At 42.5% G+C, this 20,849-nt stretch overlaps 1 pseudogene; it reads left to right on the forward strand.

The window, feature by feature from the left end:
• Positions 1 to 18,641: 18,641 nt before the first annotated feature.
• On the forward strand, positions 18,642 to 18,759 carry LOC126482787 (5S ribosomal RNA; annotated as a pseudogene).
• The last annotated feature ends 2,090 nt before the right edge of the window (positions 18,760 to 20,849 follow it).

A 20,849-nucleotide genomic window follows, 5' to 3' on the forward strand; every position in this document is an offset into this window, starting at 1 on the left:
GATTCTAGGTTATCTCATACTTACAGTAAGAATTAATAGTAAGGAAATTCACTGTATCTTTGACAGTTGCAATCAGATGTCCACTATGAGTAACAGTGTTTATAAGGACTGTCTCCGAGAGATGGCACGGTCTTAATTGCCATTGCAGAAGACGAAGGTTAGAAGAGCGGTAGTGGGAAAAGCAGTGGAAGTCAAGAGACAAGCTAGGATCGACTCTTTATGCCAGTCATGAGCAATCTGGGAGAACTTCCTGATCGTTCCATCCGTTATACAGCATATGCTACCGTAGTGGTGGACTTTATAAATCACTGTAAAATTATAACAAATTTGGACATGAGATTGGTAATGGCAAGTACAGAGAATGAGTCATTCACAGGATTGTGCTTTCGAATACGACTCTTCAGTGGGTTTCGTTGATCTGTCACAAACAGGATATATATAGTACAATATGGACAATGAGGAAACATTTAAATAAGTTATCAGATGATAAATTAGGAACCCTGAGTAAGCTTCGTGATGTTTTGGTACTATATCGAGATTCGATCCCCTTAAAATATAAGAATCAGTTAGAAAAGGTGTTCAGACTATGCTTGCACAGGGAATTACTAAAAGTATGGCCAGTTCCTACAACAATCCATTATTATGCATACCGCGAAAAGACAGGTCAGTATACTTGGTACTTGACTCATGTTATCATATGACTACAGAGCCAGAAACAGGTCATTCAGAACCATTAGCAGATCTGTTACAATGTTTCCATGGTGTGAAGGTGCTCAACTCAGTGGATTTGCGTGTGAGTTGCTGATAGGTGGAAATTCACCAGGTTTGCCGCCAATATGCTGAATTCCTCTGTTTCGGTCTTTGCTAGCAATTAAAAAAGCTATATTTAGGACTGAATGTGTCGTCGGCCATCTTAAATCGAATTTTATACACAATGACTTCGAAAGAACTAGTGAAGAAGGTAACAATGTATGTGGATGATGTTCTAATCGCGGAAATATCATGGGAAGAGCCTAAAATTTTCATGCAAGCGTTAGAGGACCACAAGGCAACTGTCGACCTTGTTTAATCTGAGTTTGGACAGAAGGAAAACAATTTCCTCAGGCATATGATTTCAACATAGGGGACACATCCCAACCCAGAGAATTAGATATCATGCAGTACCAAAAGCTAGGTGACAAGTGTATGTCTTTTTAGGGGTTGTAATTTTTTTTTTACAAAAGATTCGCTCTGTCACGTAATGAGAAAGAATACTGTTTGGAATTAGGATGAAGAGCGCAGTAAGAATTCATGGTGCTGAATGAAGTGTTAAACAATGTTCCCATATTGGGACGTCCTTGTCTTGGTTTCTTCCTGTGCTGGGATAAGTGTTCATCTGTTCTAGGACGAAGAGCATGATGGTGTAATGGTGACACAGTCAGTCACATTCATGAGTAGATTCTTGTCCAAGTCCAAACAGAACCATTCCATTACAGTGCTCAAAGCTCGCACGATTGAATGGGGATTTACAAGGTTTCAATTCTTCCTGTTCTATACAGATATGAAAGTGTACCGTGATTATACAGTGCTTAAGATTTTGATGACTACCGAACAGATGCATGGACGCTTGGTGCTTGGCTATGCCTCCAAAGGTTTCCATTTAGAATCACGTACAAACCACGAAAGTAAAATGTGGTTGCAGATGTAGTGTCATGTGTGCCCACAAGGCAGGAAGTTGAAGACAATAGATACCGACGTGAGAATGTGTTCTAAATAAGATACATAAAGCAAGTACTCTTTGAGAATTTTGTAGGGGTGACCTTGTTGGATATCACACAGGAGCAAGATAAGGAACACACACTGAAAGATTTAAAGGTGAAATGGAGAGAGAGGGAGTAAGTTATGATACGAAAATGCTATCTCCTAAGAAATGGTGTACTATGTAGAAGGAGGAACCTGATAGACGACAACTGGCGGCTGTAAACATCATAAGATTCAATAAATAAGTTGGTATAGTTTGTCCATCTTATAGTGTGGTGAAAAGAAAGGCTTCTTCAAGCTATTTCGATAACATACAAAGAAGAATCCGAGGACTCCTCGCGACTTGAAGGCTCTCTCAACTTGCAAAACCATCCATGGTAATGCGTGGGAGTCCATTCGTTCCGATTACTCTAATGAAACTGAAGGAAATGGCCACCATGCATTTGCTTGGCCCTCTCTCAAAGACGAGACAGGTTTATCAGTTTGTATTAGCGACAGCTGAATTGACATCAAAATATGTGACCTTTGCAGAGTGCTACCATTAAGACTACGAATGAGACGTTTGCAGAGGGTTACCTGAAAGATGTGGAGAAAATAGTCAAGGTTATATCATCAATGGACTTATGTTCAGACTACAAAGGGTCGAAACCCTTTGTAACAAAGGAAAATTACCGCAGTATATTTTCTAATTATCATCCTGCATCAATTCCTGTAGCAATGGTAATGAAGGAGCTTGGGAAGACGATTCACTTACACTGTCATGCATAACGCATATACTGAAATATCTTCTTGGAGGATTTCCAAGAAGCAACGATATGATTTATGTTTGTGAAGAAACGATTCTAAGTGCCAGTAGTTAAAAGAATGTCATGCTGATTTTTAGGTCGAATTCCTGTGAATGGATGAATAGGTGAGCAGAGTTGTGTATATGCAGTGATGTATTTCCTGCTGGACCACAGGTGAATCATAAAATCAAAATAGGTTGAAAGTTTGTGACTAATTTTCATGTTTTCCTTTTGCTGCACTTTAGATAGAGTAACCACGTGTGATGGTACCAAGGGAAGATCACTGCAACTGCAATACCCATGTAGTAAACAAGAAGTAGAATTTTTCATGGAGTGCTGATGAAAGAATTAATGAATGGAAACCTACACAAATTTACTGAGAAGGAATGTGGAAAGGAAGGAAGATACAGCATGCAAAAGGGCAGATTCTAAGGAAAGAAAGGCATTTCAGCAATCTGCAGCTGGACACCTGTTACTGCCTTTAGGTCAGCATGGACTTTTTTATTCATTGAATTTATCATTTTATGTTATGTTTAACCATATAAGCAATTTGTTCTGAGAGTTCACAGATTCTTGAGAATGATCGAACAAGACAGGTAAATACAATTATTTTACTTTCTCTTACATTTTTCCTTGTAAAGTTTATTGTTGTCCATTATTTATGGTTGATTTGTAGATTATGAGTCGCCACGTTGTGGGGCGGCGCGTGGAATAATTGTTATTTAAATGTTCCTATTATTTAATTATTTGCTGTTGTTTGCCGTTCTCAACACTGGCTCTCTAACTACAATATTGGCAACCGGAAAGTGATTAGCAAAACGTGAAGCCTGTAATTAGAATTCCTAGTGCCCACTTCATCTGAGAAATACATTTATAGCTACAGCTTATAGCTCTGAGGAATTAGGAGATTGTCTGGGATTCATAATCAAAAACCATTATCTCTAAAATGTTCACTATATTCTGAAAGTCACAGACCAAAAAGAATCCACACAATCCAACTACCAGAGCAGTTCAGAGTCTAATGCGCTGATGCAACTATAACTGTTCAAATTAAATGTTTAAGTGAATGCTCGCCATAATTTGATGATAATGTTCATCAAACGCCACACTAAATAATTGTAGAATGTCTGTTCCGCGGCGGCACGTGAAAATATGACATACGCAAACTGAAGATAGATCATTAAAGTCATCCCAGAATTAACACTTCACTCGAAAACGAATTCATGGTTACGCGTATTCTGAGTAACTTATTACGGCATCCGAGGCTGTTTATAGCAATGATACCGACGCGATGCGACTCCCGGCACTGGTGGTGCGCTAATCAGCGTCTGGAGAGAACTGGGGCCCTTTCTTTCTCGCGCAGCGTTCTTCTAACGCCTGATCAAATCCGCTCTCCCAACTAGCCGCTGGGCTAGTAATGCACCACTTTAAGTTATCGAATAAATCATTGCCTCCTTTGCTGATGGCCTTTGAAGCTCTCAATTTAAATGTGCAATCAGCACACAGGTAAGTAATCATAATAAAAGTCTGACGCGGCTAAGTCAAATGTTTTGGGCGAGAGAATTAATTTAATTACACTACACGCAGTAGACGAGCTCTGAACTTGCTCTTTGGAGATACGCTATAGCTATAGTTTTATGGTTATTCAGTTGAAACTTCTCACATATTTATGATTATAGCGGATCTCCCTTCTACTTAAATTTAAACATCCTAGCTTTATTTATTCGCCTACTTAATCTATCTTGCTTCCTTAATTTCTAAGACAAAAACCAGATAATCATGAATTTCAACTAAAATTTTAATTTGTGAGATCCAGAATACTGTTTCTACTAAATTATTATGAAAAAGGAATCTAAATATAAATTTTTAAGTTTCTAGCTCTTTTCTGTTGTGCCAATTATTTTTACAGAAAAACATCCAAATTTCGAAAATGGTTAAAGTTATTGAACTGATATCCAACACATATTGATTTAGTATTACTCCTTATATGCTAGAAACGTTTCAGGTTATTTACTTGATTTCTAAAGTATTGCGCAACATTTATGTCGTTAGAGCTAGTTACAGCGGACTAGGCTGGCACACAATGGGAAGACTGATGTGAATTTTATACGGCGTGAGTAGGCTGCTTCCCTACAACGTGTATGCTTAGGAATATCTGATGGCAGAGGGTAAAGAAGGAAGAACAGTAGTGACGACCATGTAGGCATGATGCAGTTGGTAATGAAGTCACTGAGTGTAGGATACAAGGGAAAAATGATCCACTCATGTATCAGTGGAAATCAGACATAATGGATGGTAAAGTCGATAGCTAGTCCTATTTTTTTATATTTTCTATTGTGATGAGATACATGTTAGTGGGCTGATGGTGTTGGTGCTGGTAACTTCCAGCGAAGCCTCCTTTGTCGTAACTGCAGCCTCACCACACAGAAGTCTGAAGTGTTTTGTCTATGTAAGAAAAAGAAAAATAGTTTATAGAAATATCATTGAAATATAACAACGGTAAAAAACGCAGAAGTGTGCATCAGATACCGATGAGAGGGCACTCAGATTTATGAAAATAAACTTTGCAATTTAGTTAGGGTGTAAGGAAGACTTGTTTGAATAACTTTCTTGCATGTAGACTAAGAATTGTATTTGTATGTTGAAAAGCAGTTCACGTCACACTGGAGGACTGAGGCTGATCTCTGGGAAAGCAGTATTAGCGGTTTCCACCGAGAAACCCCATCTGTGTACGAGCGCACAAAGAAGTAGGGAATGTGCGACCTACTGCTCGTAGCCGTTGTGGACGTCAGTCGCACCACTCCACTGGGATACTTTCACTGCGCTTAGTGCCACAAGGGCCAGCTACTACCTGGGGCCAACTACTCCCAGGAGGCGACACACCAATCAGCCTATGGGCCATTCCTGACACAGTGACGTTTCATTTTCCTTCAACTGCCCCTTTTTGGCGCTATAGTCACCCTGACCTCACGTCATGTGTCGAGCAGCTTCTGTGAGCGACTGGGAGACGTCTGGGAACATACTCCCGCACTGTCATTCATTTCCACAGAGTTGTTAATATCTTACGTTACTTTATACATTTAGCCATTAAGGTTTGCAGGGCACTGTAAATTCCGCAGTGAAACTCTGTTTTGTCTGAAAGTCCGAAGAGATTCTGGCTGTATGATAGCAGGTACAAGACAATCAGTAGACTCACTGTGTGGCTGCAGTGGTATCGTTACTTATGACAGCCTCACTAAAGGGAAGTCACTAAACGCTGTTTCCGAAATTTCTTTACAAAAGAAGATGCAGTAAATATTCCAGAATTCGAATCAAGAACAGCTACAACATGAGTAATTTCGATGTAAGGATCCTCGATATAGCGAAACATCTTAAATCATCCAATAAAGGCAAGTTTTCAGGTTTAGACCATTACCAATTAGTTTCTATATGTCCATACTTTTGGAGACGTTTGCAGGACTCGGCTGTTCGATTTAGAAACAACTTTCAGCCGGCTGTTTTCCAACCTTATTTTATTCGGCAACCAGTTTCAGCGTTTTGCTACGCCATCTTTAGGCTCCAAACCAGGGGCCAGCAATACAGGTATTAGTTTTGTATTTTGATCACAACCGAGGTCAGGGGCCTGAAGATGGCGTAGTAAAACGCTGAAACTGGTTGCTGAATGAAATAAGGTTGGAAACTAGACGGCTGACAGGTGTTTAATTTGACGTTCCATATACCAATTATCTTTCGGCGAATGCTGATGCAATAGCTCATACTTTAGTAGTCATATACAACGACTCGCTCGACAGAAGATCCATCACTAAAGACTGGAAAGTTGCACAGGTCACCCCAATACACAAGAATGTAAATAGAATTAATCCACTGAGTTACATACCTATATCACTGACGTCGATTTATAGTAAGATTTAGGAACATATTATACTGTGTCCGAATATTATGAAATACATCGAGGAGGTTGATCTGTTGACACACATATATCACAGATTCAGCAAGTATCGTTCTTGTGAAACACTAGTACCCCTTAATCACAAAAATTAACGACTGATATCGACAGAGGATGTCTAGTTGATTCCACATTTCTATATTTTCTGAAACCTATTCAGGCCTCTTATATGGGTGCTAATAGAATTACGTGCCTATGGAGTAATGAAGTTTTGGCAGAAGAGCGAAAACCGTGTTGCTAGAGGAGGCCGAAATGCACGCTTTTAAGCTCACGCAGATTGGCGTGAGGTCTGGAACAAGGTAAAGTAATTATCCTATAAAGAAAAGAACGTAGTTCTTGGAATACTTAACATTAATCCACAATTGTAGAACATCGCTCTTGATGATACATAATTTCCATTTCAATATACACTGGTAATGGCGCCTTGCTAGGTCGTAGCAAATGACGTAGCTGAAGGCTATGCTAACTATCGTCTCGGCAAATGAGAGCGTATTTGTCAGTGAACCATTGCTATGAACGTCGGCTGTACAACTGGGGCGAGTGCTAGGAAGTCTCTCTAGACCTGCCGTGTGGTGGCGCTCGGTCTGCAATCACCGACAGTGGCGACACGCGGGTCCGACGTATACTAACGGACCACGGCCGATTTAAAGGCTACCACCTAGCAAGTGTGGTGTCTGGCGGTGACACCACAAGTAACATAGTTGTGTGATTGAATTCATGATTTGCTCTCAGAAATGTGACAGTTAATAGTAACTGAGGAAAGCCATCGAGTTAAACGAAGTGATAGCACAGGTTCACCAACGAAATGTTAAAGGTCGTCTGCTGTTCCTCACACTCCTATACAAAAGATTAAGGAAAGAACCTGAGCATCTCTGTTACATTGCAGGTGATGCTGTGGTTCATCGTCTAGTAAAATCTTCAGAACATGAGAACGAAATGCAAAATGGTTTGAACAATATTTCTGTACGGCACATAAAATGGCAATTGTCCCTAAACACTAAAAGTGGGAGGCGCTCCAAATGAGTGCTAAAAGGAATCCATAAAATTTCGGTTGCATGGTAAATAAAACAAATTCAGAGAATAAAGATGGAACGAAACATCTAAGGACTACAAATACAAAAAAAAAAAAATTAAAGTAGAATCAACACATACAAAATATTGTGCAGAAGTAAAGACTGCGTTTTATTGGCAGAACACTTAGAACTTGTGTCAAATCTACTAAAGAGACTACTTGCACTACACTTGTCCATCCTCTTCTGGAGTATGGGTTGAAATAGAACAATAATATTTCTGGCAGTGAAGCCCAATTAGATTGTCACTGAATTAAGTTCATTAAACATGCACTTTGTAACAGTCAAAGTCCCGTAGGATGCTCAGTGCTAAAGTACAAACTGAATGAACAAACTTTAAGTCCTGTAGGGAGCAAAAATGTATAAGCCCAGCGTGTAACCGCTTGAAAGTTAAACAGGAATAAATTTACAAGCTCACAACTCTGCCGTGACAATGAAGTCCTTGTCTTCTTTAGCGAGGAGGCCATGAACACTAATACCAAAGCTGGCAGCTCCCAGGGTCATGGACACAGACATGAACGGCAGTGAGGTCGTGCAGCCAGGCCCAGGGAAACCCACTCGGAGTGAATTTGTCTGGTGTGATCCAAGTACCACACTAAATAGCACTCAGAACGAGGATAAAGTTGGGCCTATTTTTGATCACATATTTTGCAAAAGAGAATAGGTTCATGTGGCCCATGGCCTCATGGTTGACAGATGGAGCATGGCCATCTGCCTTCCATAAAATTATCCCCTGTGTATCAGGCATCTTCAAAGCACTGGTGTGTTGTTGATTGAGGGGATGATGCCAACATCCATTGGTGTCAGTCATGATGTGGTGTGAGGAGCTGTCGAAAGCTTCTCCAGTGAGCTGGCTGCTGGCAGTGATTGAGGTGGCCTGGAAGCATCTGGGATGGAGATGACAGGTAGCTCTATGTCTGGAACAACAGAAAGTAGCAGTTTCTCTGTGTCAGGAGAAGGACCATGGAGAGGTCATAATTGGTTGACACGTTTGAGGCACAGTGTGCCATCCTGAAGTGTCACCTCTGACATGACCCTGCCAATTAATTTGAAAATTACTGCTGGAAATCAGTTTTAGCGTCCTTTAGTAAAAACAAGGACCCACACTGGATATTTAAGTGAAAAATGGTGGCTGCTAGACTGCTGAGTAGGAGAGGCTGTGAATTTTGGGGTGAAGGACAGAAAGTTGAGAGAGATGACATCAGCTTTGAAGTTTCTCAGAAGGGGACGAGTCATACTGCAGGGCAAATCTGTAGATTCCAAAAAAAGGGGGAGAGCCTTGGCCAGAGAATGGCAACAGTGAAGTTTAGCAATTTGGGTTTTAAAAGTGTTGGACAGCACGTTCCACTAGTCCTTCTGAGGCAGGGTGGAAGGTAGCTGGGCGACAGAGGTGATGCCATTTTTGTTATAGAAAGCACAGAAATCCGCAGATGAAAAAGGTGATAATTGTCTGTGACAATGGTTTTAGGACGATATTACAGCGTCTGTGTTATCCAAATTGTGATGCAGAGTTCCTTTGGGCATGCATGGTTGACGACATATGGTAGTTTGGGTCTGGCCATGAATTGTGCACGGATAACCAAATGGTAAGGCGACTACTCACTATAAGAAGGAAAACCGAGTCTGAGTCCTAGTCCAGTACAAATTTTCATTGCCGCCATTCCTTCTACAGCTGATGGTAGTCCTAATTCGCAATTGCTAATCTATTTGATGGTTTTAGGAAGTCCTTCAGTGGAAAAACTGCGAGATAAGGTTGGAATAGTTTGACTAGCTGATGTTGTGAACAAGCAGGAAACATATGGGAACCCACTAAACATCTCTATTGCGATGAAGCATGTGCGGCCTAGTAAGGACCCTGTGATATCAAAATGAAACTTGATCAAAGAGTGTAAGACTCTGCCGAAGTGAAGAAACAGCGTGGAGAGGCTGCATGCTTGCTCTGGCTGGTAGTGCAAGAGGATACCATTTGAGTAATAGCACTGTCCATGCCAGTACACCTGATGGTGGGCCAGATGTTTAACACCACACCTCGGTGCTCAGTGTGGAGAAGCGACAAATTATGGTGCTGGAGAGATGCAGGGATCAGCAGCCAGATGTGGCTGTTTCCTCCTTGTAGAAGCAGCACATTGTTCAGTGCTGAAAGGTCGTTCCAATGATACCAGCAGGCCTGGACTTCTGGCTGCTGACTGTTTTCAGTCTAGCGGCCAACCATGACATACCAGGTGGAGTATATCACTGAGGGATGGATTCTCCACAGTGTGGTGTGCGATGAACTTGACATCCAGTGGGAGGTTGCTCATGGCCTCTTCCGTAGCGACGTCCATCTGCAAACACACTCTGGGATCTTGTCGAATATCGTTTCTTGACCCAAAGGAGCTCAGCATTTGCATGCTGTGTGACAGAATGATTCTGAGCATCGTAATTATTACTTGACAGCAACAGGCTCATTGCTGAAGACAGTATGCGGTTTTGGCTGGAAATGTTTGCTGAAGCCTTAAAAAGAGGAGACAAAGGTTTATGGTAAATGAATAATATGAAATGCCTACCAAACACATAACCATGGGATTTTTTAAAGTCAAATTTGATGACTAATGCTTCTTTCTCAATCTGGCTATGATTTCACTGAGCAGCGGTGAGGGTTATAGACACAAAGGCTATTAGGCATTCCGTTCCATCAGTCACTTGGGATAGGACTGCCCCCACCCTGTAGTCTGATGCATCTGCTACCAGGATAAGAGGTTTGATGGGGTTGAGTTTGCGAGATATGAGGGCTGGAGAAGGGCCTATCTTAAGTCTCTGAAAGCTTTTTCACACATGGGGCCCATTACCGAAAAACGTTTTTCTGAAGTAGGTAATGTGGAGGTTTTGCTATGGCAACAGCATTGATTTCAACTAGCTCGCATTTCTTTGTACTGCCTCAATGTACTGAGGTGTTGTGTGGGTGCCAGTATGGTCAAATTGACACACGCAGAAACAACAATTGTCCTCTTGTCCTCATTACTTTTAGATGACCTCTTGGAGAACGGCGAACATAGTGCCCTAGTTGTTGGCCAGGTCCTGGGCATCTTTGCCTCTGATGATAATGTAATCTAAATAATTTGCTGTTCTCTGTACATCACTAATGAAACACTCTGGATTTCACTGAAATATCACCAGGGCGCCGCTTGTACCAAAAGGAGGTCTGTTGTACTGGAACAACTTGAAGGGAGTATTGATGACTAGGATACATCACAATTCTTCGTCCAATGGTAGTTGGAGAGATGTGCGCCCTAGGTCAATTTTTGCAAACACTTTCCTGCCCAGTGAATGAGCCATGATGATCTCTACCTTAGGTATCAGGTATGCATCGATGACTGAATGGGCGTTGATGGTCGTCTTAGAATCTCCCCAAACATGTAAGGTTCCGTTTGGTTTCTCACCATTGAGAATGGATGTGGCCCCATAGCCTGTTTGGGACTGGAGTGAGGATGCCCTTATCTTGTAGGCGCTGTAATTCCCCCTGAAGCTTATTCCTGAGCGCAAAAGGAACATTCCTCGCCTTAAAAAACTTTGGGGATGCTGACAGGAGGAAGGCCACATGGGCTTCAAACTCTCCAACATCGGAAGAGGCTTGTGAAAACACAGAACTGAATTTTGAAAAAAAAGTCTTTGTTGTATGGGGTTGTATCCAAGGAGTTGATCGTGGAGGTGGAGTCGTGAATTTCTAATCCAAATGCATTAATCCGGAGCTCAAAGGGCATCCACTACCAAAATCCTGGCCATGATGTTGTGTGACCGATATTGTGCTTGGGTCATGAACTGTTCATTAATTTGTATAACACCATTGGTGTAACGTCAGGTTGTCTGATCCCTGTGTGTGTTGTGTCCATGGAAGTGTAATCTACTGACATCTTCAGAGCTGACTGACACATTTCAGCCTCTGTCGGGATTTTCCACAGGAGTTGCACTTCGCTCACTGCTAATGGAACTGGTGTCATTGATGACTGATAAAACACTGACTGCAACAAGGACGCTGTTGGAGACTTTGATGAACTTTGGAAGTCCAACTAAGCAAGTATCCATAATTGAGTTTGAGGATGACATGTTGTCTGAGCTGTAAACACTTGGAAGGTTCCTGTAGAGTGGTCAGAAACTGAAGAGACTGTTCAAATGCCCTGATAATATGAAGACAAGTTTCTAGAGTTGGGTCCTTGAATTTCTAGAGGTTAGTTGTAAGACCGCTATCCAAGGCGTGCACTAAAATCATATCTATAACCAAGGAAGCAACATTTGATTGCTTGTACTCAGGATTACTGCACCGAAAACGGAAGTTACAAAGTAAACCCCTGAGTGTCAATCTATTCTCAGTATGACTGTCCTTGGAGTTTATGACGACTAAAAAACTTATGGTGAGTTGCTGTACATGCACTTGAGAGTTAAAGTATTCAGGTAAACTGGTCTTCAACTCGTCACATGGAAGGGCACTGGGGTCCACTTCAGGATTTAATTGCTTAATAGGTGATATATGTTCAGGCCTACATATGCCAAAAAGAAAGTTCGCCGATGGTCGTCACCTGAAACTCCACGAGCGACGAACTGCTGCTCCCTACATGCGACATAGTTTGCCAATGGCTCAGCCTTCCGGTTGAATGGTTGGAAATGTAGTGGTGCTGACTGGAAACGCTTGATCGTGGAACCTATGTTGGAGAGTAGGGAGGAGATTTCCGGATGCCAGGTAGAGATGGCCGCCACATTATTCATCAGTAATTCATGGGTGCACTGCATCTGCTGAAGTAGTATTTACACCTGGGCAGACGGATTCATGAGTTCCATCACGCTGTCACCAATGGTATAATGAGTGTACTGTCAAGTGGAAAAACACATGCATGTACTGACTACCTTGTTTGAGTACATGAGTGAGCCTAATGTGAACGAAAAATCTCACTGCCAACTGATATGTCCATTGATGGTGGCACAAAAAATATCCTGGTACCAAATATTGAACAAATTTAACTGTCAAAGATTAATAGCACGTCTGCTTTAATGGGGACCGAAACAAAACATAAAATACGTCCCTTCTTGAAACAGAACAATAATACTTCTGGTAGCTGAACGCTAGTTACATTGTCACTGTGTCTACGTTCATTAAACACACACTTTATAAAAATTCCAAGCCCTATATGAAGCTCAATGTTGCAGTATGGACTGAATTAACAAAGTTTAAGTCCTATAAGGGGCAAAATTTTCTAAGTCCGTCAGGTAGCCGTTTGAAAGGTAAACGGGAATAAATTTACAAGTCCACAAGTCTAACCAACGACAGAGTTCCTTTCTTCTTCAGCAAAGAGGCCAAGAACACTCTTAAGTTCACAGGTGCCAACTGCCAAAGTCAGACGTGAACGACAGCAACGTCGTGAAGCCGGGTTTTGAGTGAGAATCAGGAGTGATGCAATCCCTGCACAATCGGTGCTAGGCCCAGAATATCTTACTTGGAGTAAACTGCTCTGGTATTCGCTGAGCACGGCTTTAAATGCCACTTGGTGCTAGGCTACAGCTGGGACTACGGGTATTTTCGATCACATGTCATGCGGAAGAGAATAGGTCCATAGTGCCCACGGCTTCTAGCGGTGCGTAAGTCAGCTCCTGATAAATGGTTGGAGCATGGTCATGTGTCTTCCAGAAAGTTGACCGCTGTGTGTGTTAGGCATCTTCAAAGCACTGATGAGATGTTAGTTGCTGACACCAAAGGTATTAAGCCTAGGTATAGCAGATTAAATGTACGGTTCCTGAATAGAACGGAAAGGATTGGAGTTGATAATGGTATTTGAGGAATGCATCAGCACACACAGTAGGGAGAACTTTGGGCAGTAGATGTAAATGTACAGTACCTTATCTACACAAAATATTAGTGCAGATTAATCGCAGTAGACATTCGTATTAAAGGATTCCGCATAACAAAACAGTGCCCTCATGGCCATGTTTCCTCCTGTAAGTGATACACAGTGTTCATTGTATGAAGTTTCTTGTCAGACACACCGATGAATGTACTTAATCAAAAGGAGAGTGACAAATTGTTAAAGGTCATCCCTCACTAACTGGCAGCGCTCCAATTACGTTGTAGTCGAGCAAATTCAAGAATGATAAGTCGATCCAGTTCTTTGAAGCTCCATTCATAGTAAGTTTCGACGAACTGTTTCGATGGACACACGTCTGATTATATTAAATATGAGCGGATGTATTTCAGAATTCAGGTTGGATTTCTCCAACAATGTAGTCGATGTTTATCTCAGACATCTGTGGGGAGGTGGAATATTGCATCTGTTTGCATACCGCCACTTGAGAAGCTTTTTTTTTTTTTTTTTTTTTTTTTTTTTTTTTTTTTTTTTGCAGGCGACAACGCTGCAACAGTCCACACTGAGTTAGCGAACGCCTACAGTACGACCTTTCTCTGTCAATAACCGGGAATCGCAAGAGAAGTAGGGGCCACAGAGCTCGAAGACTGGAGTACCACAATGGAGACAACAATGTAAAAAGTTAAAATTAGTTATGGATCAGTTTTCAACCTCTTGGAGAATATTTTGAACATGATAACGGTCGCCGCCCACTGAATTCCTCTACTGCTCGCATCTATTCAAATAGTCTGCCGAACCTAGGCGGCAGGCGAAATGCTGCAACTGTGTTAGGTCAGGTTTATAATTTATATAAAAAACAGCTACCAGCCACATGTGTGGTTTAAAAAGGTTTATTCTCTTCAGACCATGACCGGTTTCAGATTTTTCTTTACAAATCCATCTTCAGATGGCAGATTACAAGCATTCTTGGTTGGACCTAGTTTTGTTTGTGTTATTCGTTTGCTGCAGATCTGTGTAGTTCTGTCTGACGAAATATTCATGCGTTTATGTTTTCGATCGCCAGCTTGAATATTTCGTCAGACAGAACTACACAGATCTGCAGCAAACGAATAACACAAACAAAACTAGGTCCAACCAAGAATGCTTGTAATCTGCCATCTGAAGATGGATTTGTAAAGAAAAATCCGAAACCGGTCATGGTCTGAAGAGAATAAACCTTTTTAAACCATACATGTGGCTGGTAGCTGTTTTTTATATAAATTATAAACCTTAAGTACAACAGCCACGTTTCTCAACATGTCGACTTTCGACAAAATAGTGTGTTAGGTCAGTTCTGATGAAGTCTTAAACTATGGCCCGAGACAAATGAGCAAAGTAAACAGCAGAAACTTGTTGATTTATCACTGCTGACAAAGGCGTAGACTCAGCTGTCAAGTAAGTTGACGCTGACGTTTTTGAGACTACCATAATATGGTACTAACGGATTATGTTCATAAGGGGCAACCGTCACACAATTATACTGCCAAAATTTGCTGACGAGATTACCGGGGGTTGTCAAGCCCAAGCACCGCAGGAAGCTGTCATGGAAGATACTTTTTGCTCCATGACAACTCCCTATCTGGTTCTGCACAGGGCTCAGTCACACACACTGATTATTTGGAATCTCTAGCTTTACAACATCCTCCGTATACTCCATATTTTTCTGGTATGACACCCAATGGCTTTTTTTCTCTTTTCCCCGGGTAAAGAAATCATTGAATGTGAGACTGCTGTTGCTGCTACTGGTGCTGGTAATGGGTTAATGGGTTTAGGAAGACCAAACACGTGAAGACATCAGTTTCCTACCCACCCCCTAGAGCGGAATCAGTGTAATCCATCTGTCGGCACCTAGACTAAATTCTATGTGAAAAGTGTGAGAAAGTTTTATAAATGTTGCCACAGAGTGTATCGGGCACAGGAAGTGGATATCAACCCAGTATTCACCTAGTGGGATGTGGAAAATCGCCTAAAAACCACATCCATGCTGGCTTGCACACCGGCCCTCTTCATGGATTCGAACTGGGGCCGACACGTTTGCCCCTCCCAGAATTGGGCACTTTAAGACACACAGCTATTTCTAGAACATGAAATTTTTTTCACTCAGAAAGTGGTTAAAATTACGCGTAAGATTGTCGAAGCTGGCACTGCTGGCTACAAATTACCATTGGATGTGGTGCAGTCGTATCACGAAGCTGTCTTCAACGCCATTGTGCGCTTCGCTGATAGCATCTGGATGCATCGCCTCCGTTTACACTTAAGACGGCATAAGCTGATTCCTGACAGCTCATAGCACTGTTATCAGCTTTCAACTACAAAGTGCTGACGGCTGCAGACGATAGCAGTAGCCATCTACAGAGTTGTGACAACGCCGAGGCGTTGTTAGAGAGACGTTTACAAAATCGCATTACTTTATTGGTTGACGTAGGCCTGCAAAGTTGCCGCGCCCAGCCCACTGCAACTGTTAGGAATTAACTTACATCGACTCAACTATACGAAGCTAAAAAACAATACGGTGACGAATTCAGCAGATCGTACATCTGTGGCTTACTGGTGCCTTTCGCACTACACCTGTCGTCGGATGGCTGGTGATTCTCGGGATATGTCGGATGTTTATCGTGGCATGTTAGAGGGCAACGCTGTACTGGTTAAGACGTCAACAATGTCATCGCGTGTACGAGATCACAGGAACTCATATTACTGATAAAACACATTCACAAGCATGGAAGTTAGAAGAATGGCGTTCTGACTCAGACACGAGGAGCACTGCAAGGTGGGTTTACAACATATTCCGAAGCATCTGGAACAAGCTCAAACTGCACGACATTGTCCTTACTTGAGATATGATGCACCTATTAACAGGTCACGGTTCATATCCAAAACATTTGCGTCAAATGGAATGCAGTAACACACCAATCTGCCAAAGTGGATAGGAAGATTCCGCTGACCATATCGTTTTCAGATGCCTCCTTATCAGGTAGAGAGGGACTGCAGACAGTAAGACTATGAAGTGACCAAAACTTGTGGACCACAGTTAATATGATTGCACATCGAATATCTAAAAGGCAACTGCTTAACTTTCGGTCTATAAGATCAAGTGGACGCTCTGAATATCAAAATGCCGTCAACAGATCACAAGAAGCGTTCCCTCCATTGTGAATAATGATAGGCGCACTTATTAAAAATAAAAAGAAACAAAAATGCTGTGGTCATCCACACGAGTATGTGCAGACTCGACGATTGCTAAAGCATGCTCGTATCTATGAGAGTGATGTACGAGTACAATAGTGTAGTTTTAAATAGATAATAGTTGTAGCTACTCAGCAAACCTGGAGTTATTCTGAGGCTGCCTGTAACATACCTAGTAACATAAGCTGGAAGTTATTCACTGTGGACTTAAGGTAATTCCTTTTACTTTATATTCCTTGTTTTCAATATTCTGTTTTATTTCTACATTAACAATGTCAATGGCTGCTGTTAACATAACTTAGTATTATAAACAGGGTGCTACAGAGCGTCAAAGTTATAGGCACTGGCGCCCATATATGTAGGTACATACATGAAAAAAAGTTTTGCATCACCTCGTTTCCGAGAGGTCTGTATTCGTCGTATCATACTATCCACAAGTTCATCATGGCACTATTGGTCTAGATTGTCCCACTCCTCAACGGCGATTCGGCGTAGGTCCCACATAGTAGTTGGCGGGTCACGTCGTCCGTAAACAGCACTTTTCAATATATGCCAGGCATTTTCGACTAGTCGAGCGATGTCGTTATACTGAAGAAAGTCATTAACAAGATGTGCACGATGGGGGCGCGAATTGTCGTTCACGAAGACGAATGCCGCGCCAGTACGCAGCCGATATGGTTGCACTATCGGTCGGAGGATGGCATTCACGTCTCGTACAGTTGTAGCTACTCAGCAAACCTGGAGTTATTCTGAGGCATAATGCCACCCCAAAACAGCAGGGAACCTCCACCCTGCTGCACTCGCTGGACAGTGTGTAAGGCGTTCAGCCTGACCGAGTTGCAACCAAACACGTCTGCCACGATTTTCTGGCTGAAGGCATATGCGACACTCATCGGTGAAGAGAACGTGATGCCAATCCTCAGTGGTAAATTCGGCATGTTGTTGGGCCCATCTGTACCGCGCTGCATGGTGTTGTGCCTGCAAAAATAGACCTCGCCATGGACGTCGGGAGTGATGTTGCGCATCATGCAGCCTATTGCGCACAGCTAAGAGTCGTAACACGACGTCCTGTGTCTGCAGGAAAAGCATTATTCAACATGGTGGCGTTGCTGTCAGCGTTCCGCCGAGCCATAATCCGTAGGTAGCGGTCATGCACTGCAGTAGTAGCCTATGGGCTGCCTGAGCGAGGCATGTCATCGACATGTCTGTCTGTATCTCCTCCGTGTCCCAACAACATCGCTTTGGTTCACTCAGAGACGCCTGGACACTTCCCTTGTTGAGAGCCTTTCCTGGCACAAAGTAACAATGCGGACGCGATCGAATTGCGGGATTGACAAAGCTAGGCATGATTGAATAGCAGACCACACGAGCCGTGTACCTCCTTCCTGGTGGAATGACTGGAAGTGATCGGCTGGTGGACCTCCTCAGTCTAATAGGCTCTGCTCACGCATGGTTGTTTACATCTTTGGCGGGTTTAGTGACACCTCTGAACAGTCAAAGGGACTATATCTGTGATACAATATCCACAGTCAACGTCTATCTTCAGGACTTCAGGAATCTTGGGTGATGCAAAACTTGTTTTTGATGTGTGTATAGGTACAAGATGATTCCGCGACAGTGTCACGAATTTTCTAGGGTAATGGAGAAAGATAATTGTATGGGTTTGAGATCAGGGTTCCTGTACCAGAAACGAACGAGTCGAAAGTTATAAGAGAAAAGCATTCTGATACCTCTGACAGTGGAATATATGTACTGACACTGTTTTTGCTAAGACTGTAGGGTAGGCAACTTTCAGAGGTGGTAGTATAGGTCAAAACAAGGGAAAAAATGTCCGGGAAACATGGGCTCTAAAATGCATACCTGAGAAACGATGAGCACTTGTTTAACTTCGCTGCCGTGAAACACATAATCTCTATTGAACAAGTGCTCATAGCTCTTAAGGTATGCATTTTTTCTTGTTTTGGTCCATACTACGACCTCTGAAATTTACCTACGATACAATCTCCTTAACAACAGTAGGCCTACTAGTACATCCATTCCACAGTCAGGCAACGGCCTTGCCGCAGTGGATACACCGGTTCCCGTCAGATCACCGAAGTTAAGCAGCGTCGGGCATGGCCGGCACTTGGATGGGTGACCATCCGGGCCGCCATGCACTGTTGCCATTTTTCGGGGCGCACTCAGCCTCGCGATGCCAATTGAGGAGCTACTCGACCGAATAGTAGCGGCTCCGGTCAAAGAAAACCATCATAACGACCGGGAGAGCGGTGTGCTGACCACACGCCCCTCCTATCCGCATCCTCAGCCGAGGATGACACGGCGGTCGGATGGTCCCGATGGGGCACTTGTGGCCTGAAGACGGAGCGCATTCCACAGTCATATATATGAGAACGGTTTTCGCTTATAACTGTTTAGTTGTTCATTCCCGGTACAAGAAACTTTACCTCAAATAGATATACTTATCCTTCTCCACGATCCTAGAACGTTTGTAACATCGTCGTGGAGTCACCTTATATACATACATAGATTTACAGGCGCCGGCGCCTGTAAATTTGACGCTCTGTATTATCATTGGATGACGTTTCCGGACAGGGGTTCCTATGTAAAACTTGTTTTATTAAGTCCCTCAAGAACTTCTAGAAGTACCTGTAAGTAACATGAACCGTGAAACACTCTGTACATTATATAAAACATTGTATGTCATCATGATTATGGAATACGTACGACTTGTTTAGAGTCTCCAGACAACAGGTCTAAAATTCGTGGCAATAAACTGAATCTAACTGAACTGAAACCCCGTGAGGCTGTATGTCAGGCAGTTACAGAATGACGACGGGGTGACTTTCACAACGAAGCGTTTCCTAAACAACCATAGTGTAGATTCCTAGAACCTAAGTCTCTGGTATGACATCTATCGATGTGGAAAATGCGTCGCAGTGAAGGTGAATACCTGAAGGACCAACATCATCACCAAGTTTTACGGTCACAGATTTATTTTTTTCCAAGTGATAATTAAAACTTTATGATTCCTCCTCGTACGTTTATTTGTAATGTTAATGTTAGCCAACTGAGGATGCACTTTCCCTCTAGAGGAACGTTGAGAAGCCAAAGACTCTACCGTGGAAAACTTATAATCTTCTGTTTCTGGACCAAAGGGTAATAATCTTGCCTGTTTTCTACTCAAGCATATTGTTTTTCTCGTGTATGTGGAGTCCGCTGTTCGATTACATGTCTGGTCTACTGGAACACATCAAGTGACATCTGTATTAGATGCGACCTGTAGATGGTGGCCATAATTCGTGATCTGGCAATCTTTATGATCTTAACATGCGGATTCAGAGAATTTCACTCAGTTCATAAACACACTATCTGAGCATCACCGTATATTTTGAATTACTTGTAAATGTCATGTCATTTACATATTTTACTTATGTTATTGTAATTATTGTCATAAATTGTAGATTATTAATTATTAGACCTGTATCCAGAATGAGATTTTCACTCTGCAGCGGAGTGTGCGCTGATATGAAACTTCCTGGCAGATTAAAACTGTGTGCCCGACCGAGACTCGAACTCGGGACCTTTGCCTTTCGCGGGCAAGTGCTCTACCAACTGAGCTACCGAAGCACGACTCACGCCCGGTACCCACAGCTTTACTTCTGCCAGTACCTCGTCTCCTACCTTCCAAACTTTACAGAAGCTCTCCTGCGAACCATGCAGAACCATGCAAAGGTCCCGAGTTCGAGTCTCGGTCGGGCACACAGTTTTAATCTGCCAGGAAGTTTCATTAGACCTGTATCTTTCTAAAAATCAACTATAGTTTATAATTGCGTTTTACGTCACGCGCAACTAGCAAACCATTTGAGGTAGTTGTGTGTGGAGAATAACACACTTCTGTCCCACGAGCTTATCGTGTGAATATCAAGCTTTAATAAGTCAAATAAATTGCCATAACAGATAATCACCTCATTAAATTACCCTCACTTCTATTTTCGTCCTGTGCGACATCAGTGTCACAGTTCAACACATAATGTTGGGAGTATATGTAGGAAAGATCCTTGGAAACACTTGATGCGGAAAAACGACAGCTAATTCTTGCCATTAGGCAGAGGAATATCGGGTTTGGCGCACCCCTACACCAAGGGTGCTGCACACGAGGTGCATCTGCTGCATTCAGCACTACACGGCCGAATCCCGCTAACTGTAATAGGTGACTGCCCTTGGCTTGAGAAGTGTAAGAGTAAGGGGTGCTTCC

The sequence above is a fragment of the Schistocerca serialis genome, chromosome 5 (assembly GCF_023864345.2).
Source record: "Schistocerca serialis cubense isolate TAMUIC-IGC-003099 chromosome 5, iqSchSeri2.2, whole genome shotgun sequence".
Taxonomy (NCBI): Eukaryota; Metazoa; Arthropoda; class Insecta; order Orthoptera; family Acrididae; genus Schistocerca; species Schistocerca serialis.